Raw genomic sequence first — 10,192 nt, 5'->3', positions numbered from 1 at the left:
AGAAGAGGCAATGCAGCCAGTTTTGAGGAGACCTGATAGGCTAGGGTCAGATGGAAGGGTCAGATGGAGAAAGACTGCCCCTATCAGTGGACTAGGGGAGGGGCATGGGAGGAGAAAAGGAAGGGAGGGTGAGATAGGGAGGGGCCGAGGGAGGGGGCTACAACTGGGATACAAAGTGAATAAATTGTAATTATTAAAAAATAAATTAATTTTTTAAAAAAAAAGATCCTAGATAGTTTTCCCTTCCTGCCAAGAATCTTGTTTTTTCACAAAAATGTGTTTAATGTTTTTAAAGAGTTTTCCACTATTGCTGTCTGCCCATAGCTTGTTAAATCTCATCAGGACTGCCTGGATCCTCTTCTTTCAGTGAGCTAGGGAAAGAGAATGGGGGAAAGAGGGAGGGAAGGTGGGACAAGGGTAGGTTGAGGGAGGGGGCTTCAATTAATTGTGAAGAAAAGATAAAAGTTAAAAAGAAGATAAAAACAAAAAAGTTTTTAAAGAGACCTTATATTTCATTATTATTTTTTTACAATTTATTCATTTTATATCCCTATTGTAGCACTCTCCCTCAACTCCTCCCAGTCTCTGACAGCTTCCAGGATAAAATTCAAACTCCCCATCTTGACCCCCTACCTTCTGTGATCTAGCTCCTGTTTCTCTCTGACATCTCACCCCAGTTCCGCTGAAGACAATGCTCCAGCCATACTCGCTTCCTTTTCTGAAACATTCTGAGGTCTCTCCCGCTTGAAGGCCCTCTGAATTCGCTGTTCCCTCTTCCATACGGCCTTCCCCCTGTAGTTCATACTGCCGCCTCAAGCTCTGACTTTCTGAGTCTCAGCTCAAATCCCACTGCCACAGCACCTTGGAAGTGTGTCCTCATCTTCAAATACAAACCAACCAACACTTGCACAGTCACCAACCATTCACTCCACGCTGTGGGACATTGCCTTCAGAGTTCATCATGAATGCCTGCATTCTGAAGTAACCTGTTTGATCCTGTTGTTAGCATTACAAGTGTTGTTTGTTTTTATGCTTTCCTAGGAGGCTTCAGACATTTTGAGGGTAAAGCCCATTTTTCTCTCAAAATACCTGTTCTCCAACTTTGGGAAGGTTATCTAACACACAGTGAGAACTCAATAAATACACGTTGAATAAATGTTTTGCTGAAAGTAAACAACTAAGAAAGATAATTCATACCAAAGACCTTGAGTTAGTTAATGAGTTGAGTACTGCTTTAAAATAAACACCTGGACAGATTTGTGCTAGAAATGAATCAGCAGTTAAGAGCCCTTGCTGCTCATGCAGAGAACCTTTGTTCAATTTCTAGAAGACACATGGTGCTAACAACCTTTGATAATTCCAGTTCCAGGGGATCTAATGCCCTCTTTTGACCTCTTCGGATCCAGGCACACATGGTCTATGTACACACATGAAAACAAAACACTCACACACATAAAATAAATTTTAAAACAATTTTAAAACCTAGAAGTTCAAAAGCAGAGTAAATACATCCCCTGGAGGAAATGAGGCAAATGATTTCCGAAATGTTCCTTTCAGTGGCCCAGCCATGAGTCTTACAGAGTAACACACATCATTTCCAGAGTCATCAGGTGACTGGTTCTGAACAACGATGCTCTCCTAAACGTAGTACCTAAATACTCTACCTATCATGTCAGCAGTTCAAAGTCTACAAAGGAGCCGGTGCCCATCTGAATGTTCAGCACTTTTCTATCCCTCTGGCCCTTCCTCTTCTGTTGGTGCATGGAATCCCAGGTCTCTGAAAAAGTAGAATGCGTAGGCTCTTTAAACCAGATTGGTATATTCACATAGGAACAAGCAGGAGAAAATATCAATACATTACCATGGCAAGAATTCCTGTACTTTTCATTCTTACAAATTTTATTCAAAGAGATTTTAAGGAAGGAAAGCCACAGCTAAAATCTCTTACTGATTTGTTCCCAGAAAACTGGTTTCTAAACCAAAATCAAGAACACCATCTTCCCTGGAATCTGGATTCCTGACTAGGGAATGATGACAGAGTCATGGTCTTGGTAAGCTACAGCTCCCTGACTTTGCCTTCCTGGGGAACCTTTCTAAAAACCACAGGTTGGCCAATGATGTAGCCAACTTGACAAAGAGCTTCCCTTGTGTGCATGAAGCCCTGGGTCTGAACCCTAGAAGAAAATGGTCAGAACGTCAATGATGTCCTTGGGTATGTTGCAAGTTCAAAGCCTACGTGAGACCTTGGAGTCAGAAAGCAAGGAATAAAAAGGAGGAGGAGGGAGGAGAAAAAACAAGGAGGGAGAAGTGACAACTTGGGGGTTAAGAGTGATGGCTGCTCTTGCAGAGGACCTGAGTTCTGTTCCCTACACCTACAACTCCAGTTCCGGGAGAGCCAATGCCTTCTTCTGACGTGTGTGTGTGTGTGTGTGTGTGTGTGTGTGTGTGTGTGTGAAGGGAAAGAGAGAAGGAGGGAGGAAGAGAGGAGAGAAGGAAAAAAAAGAAGGAAGGCTAAACTTCTTCCATTACATCCCCAAACAACTGATATGCTTACCTTAGGAAAAAGAATAAGGCATTATAGGTGACTCAGAGAAGCACAAAGTCTTCCAGGTTAGAGACATGTGTGCTTCATAATCATTTCACCATGTTACAGAAGACACCTAACCTCTTCTTGCTTCAGTTTCTACATCACATAAAGTACAGTTCCATGACAACAGCAATCCATTTGCTATCAAGCTCTTTCATTGTAAGGACCTTCGGTGTCTGTGTGAAACACAGAGCTTCCCTGCCCACATTCCTCAAGAGCAATCTCTCCATCACTCCCTGCTCTGCTCCTCTTCACCCCTACCACTGCCCCCCCACCACCACCACCAACAACAACAACAACGCCTCCAAGCCCAGCTTGTTTAGCCTTTTTCTTATTGTTTTTGGTTTGTGGTACTGAGGATCAAGGCAGTGTTTTTTGGAGCTAGTCAAGTTCTCTACCGCTGAGCCACACTCCCAGCAAGCTAGCCCTTCTCAAAATTTGCAACCATCTGATCAATGTTGTATTTACCTTTTAGGTTGTTTCTGTCTTCATCCTCCCAACTGGAATGGTATTTTCACCTGTTGAACTTTACGACAGAGCTGTATCCATCGTACACATGGAAAAGGAAATATATCCTTGTCGACTACATGATGTTTAAAAATAGTGTCAAATTTGAGGGGAGAAAAAACTTAGAAGGCTGTATTAGAACAAACTGGGGAAACTGAAAAAGAGTAGCAATAATATTAGATTTATTGTGAAGGCCTGATTATAGATAAAGTTTGTTAACACTGAGAAATTAATTGGAAGGAAATAATCAGCATTTGTTACCACAGCTGAACAAGGGTTTGTAGACCAGAGGAGACTGTGAAGAAGACACAGAATATGACAAGAATTACAAAAGTGTAGAGGGTGTGACAGGACAGCTAGACAGGACAGGGTGTGGTAGGGCATAAGCTGGTCTTCTGGAGAGAGCACATGTTAAACATGGTCTCAAGAGAAGCCCGTAGTCTCTGAGGGACAAGCTTACAAGCTCGCTCAGCCTCTATGCTGAGCTTTCACCTTGCGCTAATGATAACAGGTGCCTGATGAAGGACTGTGATGCCATACTGTCTTGTGAGGGTATTTTGAGGATTAACAGAACAGTGCACCCAAAGCGCTCTGTGAGCCGACTTGCTCTATGGTGATAAACATCTGGATCGTTATCCAGGTGGCGACCAGTCTGATGAGAGCAGCACATTAGACCACATGTCTAATCAGAGAGCCACAGCCGCCACATTGCTGAAGATCAGCGAGGGTATCAGAATTTAGAAAGCACAGCTGTGGGGAGAATGGAAAAGCCAGAAACTATTAATAGATGAAGTGGCACCAAGAAATAGAATCTGCTGGAAATAAGTTCTCACCCCGGGTTTTCTAAGTTCAGACTCAGACTTTAAACAAGAAGAAAAAAATAAATAAAAATATTTTCTTGATTTAACAAAGTTTCTCCTGCTTCCTCGGAAGTCACTGAGTGGAGGCTAACACAGAAGCAGCGGAGCCAGGCAGCGTCTACAGGAGCCAGCATCTGCTGGAGACATGCAGAAAAACAGAATCAGGGCCAAGTCCTTCTGAACACTTTTCCACCACTTCCTGGGTTCACAGCAAGTCTCTCTCTCTCTCTCTCTCTCTCTCTCTCTCTCTCCAAAACAGCTCTTGATACAAAAACTATTCCCTTTATCCCCCAATAAAGTAACTGAAGCTCTTTTCATTCTAAAAACCTCATCAAAACCTTCTCCCCGTGGAATGAATGATGTCCAGTTAATCAGCCGTTTGATTTGCTCGAGCCCCTTCTGTGTTCTCCTCTGTCCTTTAAATGCTGACCAAACTCAATCAACCATACTTCTGCCCTGCTCCCAGGAACCATTTGGTTTAGATAGACATTAAGATGAAGGGCTCAAAGGTTCTGTGACATGTGGCAGTTGTAAATACTTAGCACATACCATGGCAAGCAGAAGAATGTCAGGGGTGCCAACTGGGCCTGGAATGGAGTGGCGAGCATGGCAGCTGTCGACAGAAAGTGGAGAGCTAGAGTTATGATGATGGGAATAAGGCCTCCCTGGCCTCGTGATGTTTATGTGTCTGTAGGGCCAGAGGAAGGAAGAGGGTGAGCAAGAAAAGCTACAGATAAACGAGGTACGTGGCAAGATAGATAAGCAGGCACTTCCGCTTGACAGAGGTAATAGATACAAGAGCAGAGGACTCAAGGACTCCATCAGTCCTGGAAACATCAGCACTCTGCTAACATGGAAAGACTGAGCTGGGCCAATAGCGCACACAGAGATTAGAAGATGCCCAAGACTGGTCCCAATTCCTCTGCTCTGTGATGTTCCAACAGAAAGAACTCACTTGCAAGAGCGAGAAGCAACTTTGGGGTGAGGATCGGCAAAAAGCTTCCAGGAGTGTGGATTTTCCAAGGTGTGTGATTGACATGTTGGCTTCATTCTCATCCAGACCCCCGTCCTCGTGGTAACAAGGTAGCTGCCATGGTTCCAGCTTAGGTTTCACTGAAGATACTCCCCTCACCACCACCACCACCAGCCCAGGGCACATTTTTATATTTGTGATTGCGCCTCCTCAGATCATCGACACATTCTTAAATCCTGCACGTGCATGGTTACTGGCAGACCCTAGAGGAGGGTCGTGTGAAGTGTATGGATAAAAAGATGTCCCACCAGCCTCTACCCACTATGCATCCTAAGAAATTATCACCACACTTTCTTTTTAAATTTATGTGTGTGTGTGTTACCTGTATGCATGTCTGTGCATGAAGTGCCCACAGCGGCCAGAAGAGGACATCAGATCCCCTGGAAATGAAGCTAAAGATGGTTGTTAACTGTTACGTGAGTGCTAGGATTGAGATGAGGTCCTCTGGGAGAACCACCAGAGCCCTAACCACTGAGACATCACTTCAGCCCATCAGGAAAACAGTTTAAACTGCCACAATTCAAAAATGCCAGAGAGATCTGAGTTCTGTGAAAAGCACACTTTTTTTTCTTTTTTTTTAACTCTGTATCCCAGCTGTACCCCGCTCCCTTATTCCCTCCCAATACCACCCTCCCTTAGTTTCTCCCTGCCCCTTTCCAAGTCCACAGATTGGGGAGGACCTCCTCCCCTTTCGTCTGGCCCTGTTTTATCAGGTATCTTCAGGGCTGGCTGCAAAGTCCTCCTCTGTGGCCTAGCAGGACTGCTCCTCCCTTGAGGGGTGGGGAGGTCAAAGAGCCTGCTATTGTGTTCTTGTCAGAACAGTCCCTGTTCCCCTTACTATGGGAAACCAATTGGTTAATGAGCTACCATGAGCTTTGTCTGAGTACAGGTTCTAGGTTATATCCATAATTGGTCCTTGGTTGGAGAAAATGTTTCAGAAAAAAACCCTGTGCCCAGATATATATATGGTCCTTGTGGGGCTCCTGTCCTTTCCACGTTATACTAACTCCCCTTCTACTGAAGGTTTGGTTATGAGTCTTAGTATCTGTTTTGAAACGCAAAAGCACGCTTTCTTACCCCTTCTTTAAAAAGAATACCCAGAGGCCATCTTGTTATGCAAAAGCTAGTGGACACTGGTGCTGACCACTTCTGACATGCTCTCCCAGCCCAAGCTGCTGAACACCTGGTCTAGAAAAGCTGAACCGTAAATGGCACGGGTAGGTGGGAAATAGAAAGTCACCAGTGACTCGTTTGGAATCTACTGCTTTGAAACAGTTCTGTTTAGAGTAAATGTGACCACAGTTTGGGAAGCCGGTTCACACACCCCCTGGAGGAGTTTCTATCCTGTCACAGAAGGTGAGGACGGGAGCCCACCAGCGTCTCTAGTAGTAATGTCCAGGTTCTTCGTCTCTGTCGTGAAGATGCCAGCCATGCACTCACTGATTCGCCAATAACTGGGGAAGCTGTTCAGAAGCTCTACAGCTGCGAGCAAAACCAATGAAACCTTGCCTGTCTGGAAATTTAAATTTTACCAGGGGGAAATGGACACTACTAAATAAAAGTAATATATGTCTGTACAAGATTTTACAAGGTGAAATGTGCAACACTGATGTGTAATGATATGGTTTGAAATTATAAAAAAAAGATGGTCACCTTTCTTTAAAGCTTCTCTTCTGCCTTTTATTTATGAAGAATTTATCCGTTTGTGTCCTCTATGTTTATCTATGAAGGATTTGGGTTTTTACTAATAAGTTAGCCATGTAAACCTTGTAACACATGAAGATATTTAACGCAGGGGAAGGGTGCACCAAAGTCCCTGGTGGACCAGTCCTGGTCCTTAACGGGGACAGGAGTTAATGCATCAGAGTCTGCTCATGGCAAGTGGAGTAGACACCATCCATTCCAATGTTATGGGGTCCGGTGGAGGTGGGGAGCAGAGAGAACTGAGGGAAGCTTTGAGGCTGACATGGGGCAAGTAAAGAAGAGCTCTTGTAAAAGTGTCCTATATTCACCCGATGTAACTGTTGACTCAGAGATTTACTGCTTCTGTCTACTAACCTAGGCCTAGTGCTGGAAGCTTCTAGCCTCCATACAATCTAATCCAGGCCTAGAATGTTTTCAGCCTCTGAGACTTACTGCTGAATAAGCTCACCCTTGTTCTTTCTGAGCTCCAGCTGGCTGGTTCAACTCAGCTGTTCTGGTTCAAATTCCTCTCCAAGCTGACTACATTCAATCTGGCTTCTCTCAGTTTCTCTTTGAATTGTTCTGCTTGGCTTCCAACTAACTCTAGCAATCTGTTTTACTCTTCTGGCTCCTTCTCATTTTCTGGCTCATTCTGTTTTCACCTATGTCTAGCTTGTTCTCTCTACAATCTGTCTATGTAAAATCATCCTGGTAAAACTGCCTCCCCCCCTCCTCTGTACTGCTCCCTTTTAAGTCACCTCTCTTTTCCTTCTGTTCTTTCACCTCTGCCCCTCTGAGAGTTGAACATATTCTATTCTGTCAAATCTTTCTCTGATTCGTCACTGTCTGCCTCTCAATTAGACACCACTTTCAAACATAGCTACTTTGATTTATTGATTTCCTCTCTAAAGGCCTCAGCTATTTGACCGCATCCTCCTGTATTTCGTTTCTTCCATTATCATCTTCATAAGCATAGATCCAAGGTCATTTTCTCATGTTTCAGTTGTGTTAGGGTATCCAGGGCTGCTTGCCTTGGGATAACTGGGTTCTGAGGATGCCATATTGTTCTGGCTTTTGTTGATTGTGTTTTTATGCTGTCCTTTAGCCATCTGGTTGTCTCTGGTGTTGACTGTTAGATCCTGTTGCCTACTGGAGTTCTGAGGGGTATAGGATGAGCCCTGGGCAGGAAGCTGGATGTTCCTGCGGGAGCCCTTCTCAGATTGGTGGAAATTATCTCATACTGGTGGGTAGATCTCAGGGATTTTACCGAGGCTCTCCACAGATGTATGATCTGGGGGACTAAGCGGATTCCCCGGGAGCTTGGGGATCCTTTTTTCGCCAAGGGAAGTCCTGGAGTCAACTGCCCCTCTACTGGCTTTCTTGCTCCAAGGTTAGTGCGCCCAGATATTTGCACAAATACTGTGCTTGCTGGGCACAGCCTTTTTAGAGAGCCTGTGAGGTCTTACTGGGCTCCTTGAGCTTTGGAGCAGTGTCTGGGGTTGCTTCTGTAGGTCCCAAGCGTCAGGAGACTGAACTTGGAGCTGCGCCTCCAGTACCAAAAGATATGCTTTCCCAGAATGGTGAGAGTGATGCCCGAGGTTGGATCCACAAGCTGCCAGTACCTGAAGGTATCCACAGATGGTGGCATTGGGCAGGTGGCCTAGGGCTGAGGCCGTGCCGGGTTAGAGCCTGGAGACTTTTCCCAGGATTAGTCGGGTGACCTGAAGTTGGACCCTCATGTCTCTGGGTGGTCTCTCCTCTCACCTGAGAAACAAAAGACATTAGGGTTTGGGGGTTCACACAATGGCACGTCGGTCGCTCTGCCCTCACTGCTGAGCTGCTGCTCAGATACCATGCGCAGTCCGAACCGCCATCGTAGATCAGACACCCAGAGAGGTCACATAAGCGTTCCATTTATCCAACATTAATGCCCAGTAGAAGATGAGGTGTTTTATATTTAACTACCAAGCATTCCCCTCCACCAAATAAGAAACAATTATTCTGTAAAAAATGAACAAGTATACAAGTTGTCTAAGAGATATTATCTACAATAACAAATATCAGAGCATCGCATTTTTTAAACTCTCAAAAAGATTTTATATCTTTAAAAAATTTAAATGCACATGTAAGCGTTAAAAAAAAAAAGCCATGTTATACTCTCCATGTTATTTTCTAATGATTTATTCATTGATACCACTTTAACATTTGGGTGACGAAATAGTGTTTTATTAATTATTTAACCATTATTTGTATTCAGGCTATCCTCCACATTTTTCTAAGAGAAGCAGTACTTATGAAATCTATGTATAGCTAATACTCTGAATCTTGATCTTTACCTCATTCACAGATGTCTTTTATATTAATTCCTAGATATAGAAAGTCTGGATCAAGTAGAATGTCTTTTTTTAATTCTTTATTAATTACACTTTATTTACTTTGTATCCCCCCTGTGGTTCCCTTCCTCCTCCAGTCCCAATCCCTCCCTTTCTCCACCCTCTGCATGCATGCCCCTCCCCAAGTCCACTGATAGGGGAGGACTTCTTTTCCTTCCTTCTGATCCTAGTCAATTAGGTCTCATCAGGAGTGGCTGCATTGTCTTCTTCTGTGGCCTGGTAATGCTGCTTCCCCCTCAGGGGGAGGTAATTAAAGAGCAGGCCAATCAGTTCATGTCAGAGACAGTCCCTGTTCCGATTACAATGGAACCCACTTGGATACTGAACTGCCATGGGCTACATCTGTGCAGGGGTCTTAGGTTATCTCCATGCATAGTCCTTGGCTGGAGTATCAGTCTCAGGAAAGACCCCTGTGCTCAGATTTTTTGGTTCTGTTGCTCTCCTTGTGGAGTTCCTGTCCTCTCCAGATCTTACTGTTTCCCACTTCTTTCATAAGAGTCCCTGCACTCTGCCCAAAGGTGTTGCCCGTAAGTCTCAGCAAGGCAGAACAGTCTGCAGGGCAGAGCCTTTTAGAGGTCCTCTGTGTCAGGCTCCAAAAAAAAAAAAAAAAAAAAAAACAAGGAAATCATTCATGAAATTTGCAGGTAAATGGTGGGATCTGGAAAAGATCATCCTGAGTGAGCTATCCCAGAAGCAGAAAGATGCACACGGTATATACTCACTCATATAGACATATAATAAAGGATAAACCTACTAAAATCTGTACACCTAAAGAAACTAATCAAGAGGGAGGGCTCTTGCTAAAATGCTCAATTCCTATCCAGAAAGGCAAAGAGGATGGACATCAGAAGAAGGAAAAAAAGAGGGAACAAGTAGAATGTCTTATTCTGTCTTTGGGAAGTGTGTTCTAGATTAATATCTTGCTAAGTTACATATCTACAAGCAGTGTGACTTGTTTTAGAAGTATTAATTTCACTAGAAAAGGTCAGAAGAACATTTATTATCCCATTGTGATAAGTTAAATAAATATATGAAGTACTAGCTGCATGTTGCATTCTTTCTACAAGTACTATTTTTACATTTTTTTCTTTTAATGAAACTTTCTCACATAATATGTGTTTATTATAAT

At 43.7% G+C, this 10,192-nt stretch overlaps 1 long non-coding RNA gene across 3 annotated transcripts; it reads right to left on the bottom strand.

The window, feature by feature from the left end:
- Window positions 1–1,572: 1,572 nt before the first annotated feature.
- On the bottom strand, window positions 1,573–8,428 carry LOC132652187 (uncharacterized). Of its 3 annotated transcripts, XR_009589664.1 has the most exons (5): window positions 8,293–8,428; window positions 4,504–4,567; window positions 3,928–4,091; window positions 3,056–3,844; window positions 1,573–1,777 (listed from the first exon to the last, which is right to left on the bottom strand). It is a non-coding gene; the product is annotated as an uncharacterized LOC132652187 (long non-coding RNA). The 3 variants fall into 3 exon arrangements; XR_009589663.1 differs by having other exon boundaries at window positions 3,056–4,091; XR_009589665.1 differs by having other exon boundaries at window positions 3,056–4,088.
- Between the last annotated feature and the right edge of the window lie 1,764 nt (window positions 8,429–10,192).

This window comes from Meriones unguiculatus, chromosome 2 (assembly GCF_030254825.1).
Source record: "Meriones unguiculatus strain TT.TT164.6M chromosome 2, Bangor_MerUng_6.1, whole genome shotgun sequence".
Classification (NCBI taxonomy): Eukaryota; Metazoa; Chordata; class Mammalia; order Rodentia; family Muridae; genus Meriones; species Meriones unguiculatus.
The sequence above is the reverse complement of the archived record's forward strand: the minus strand, read 5'-3'. Positions and strand labels throughout refer to the sequence as shown.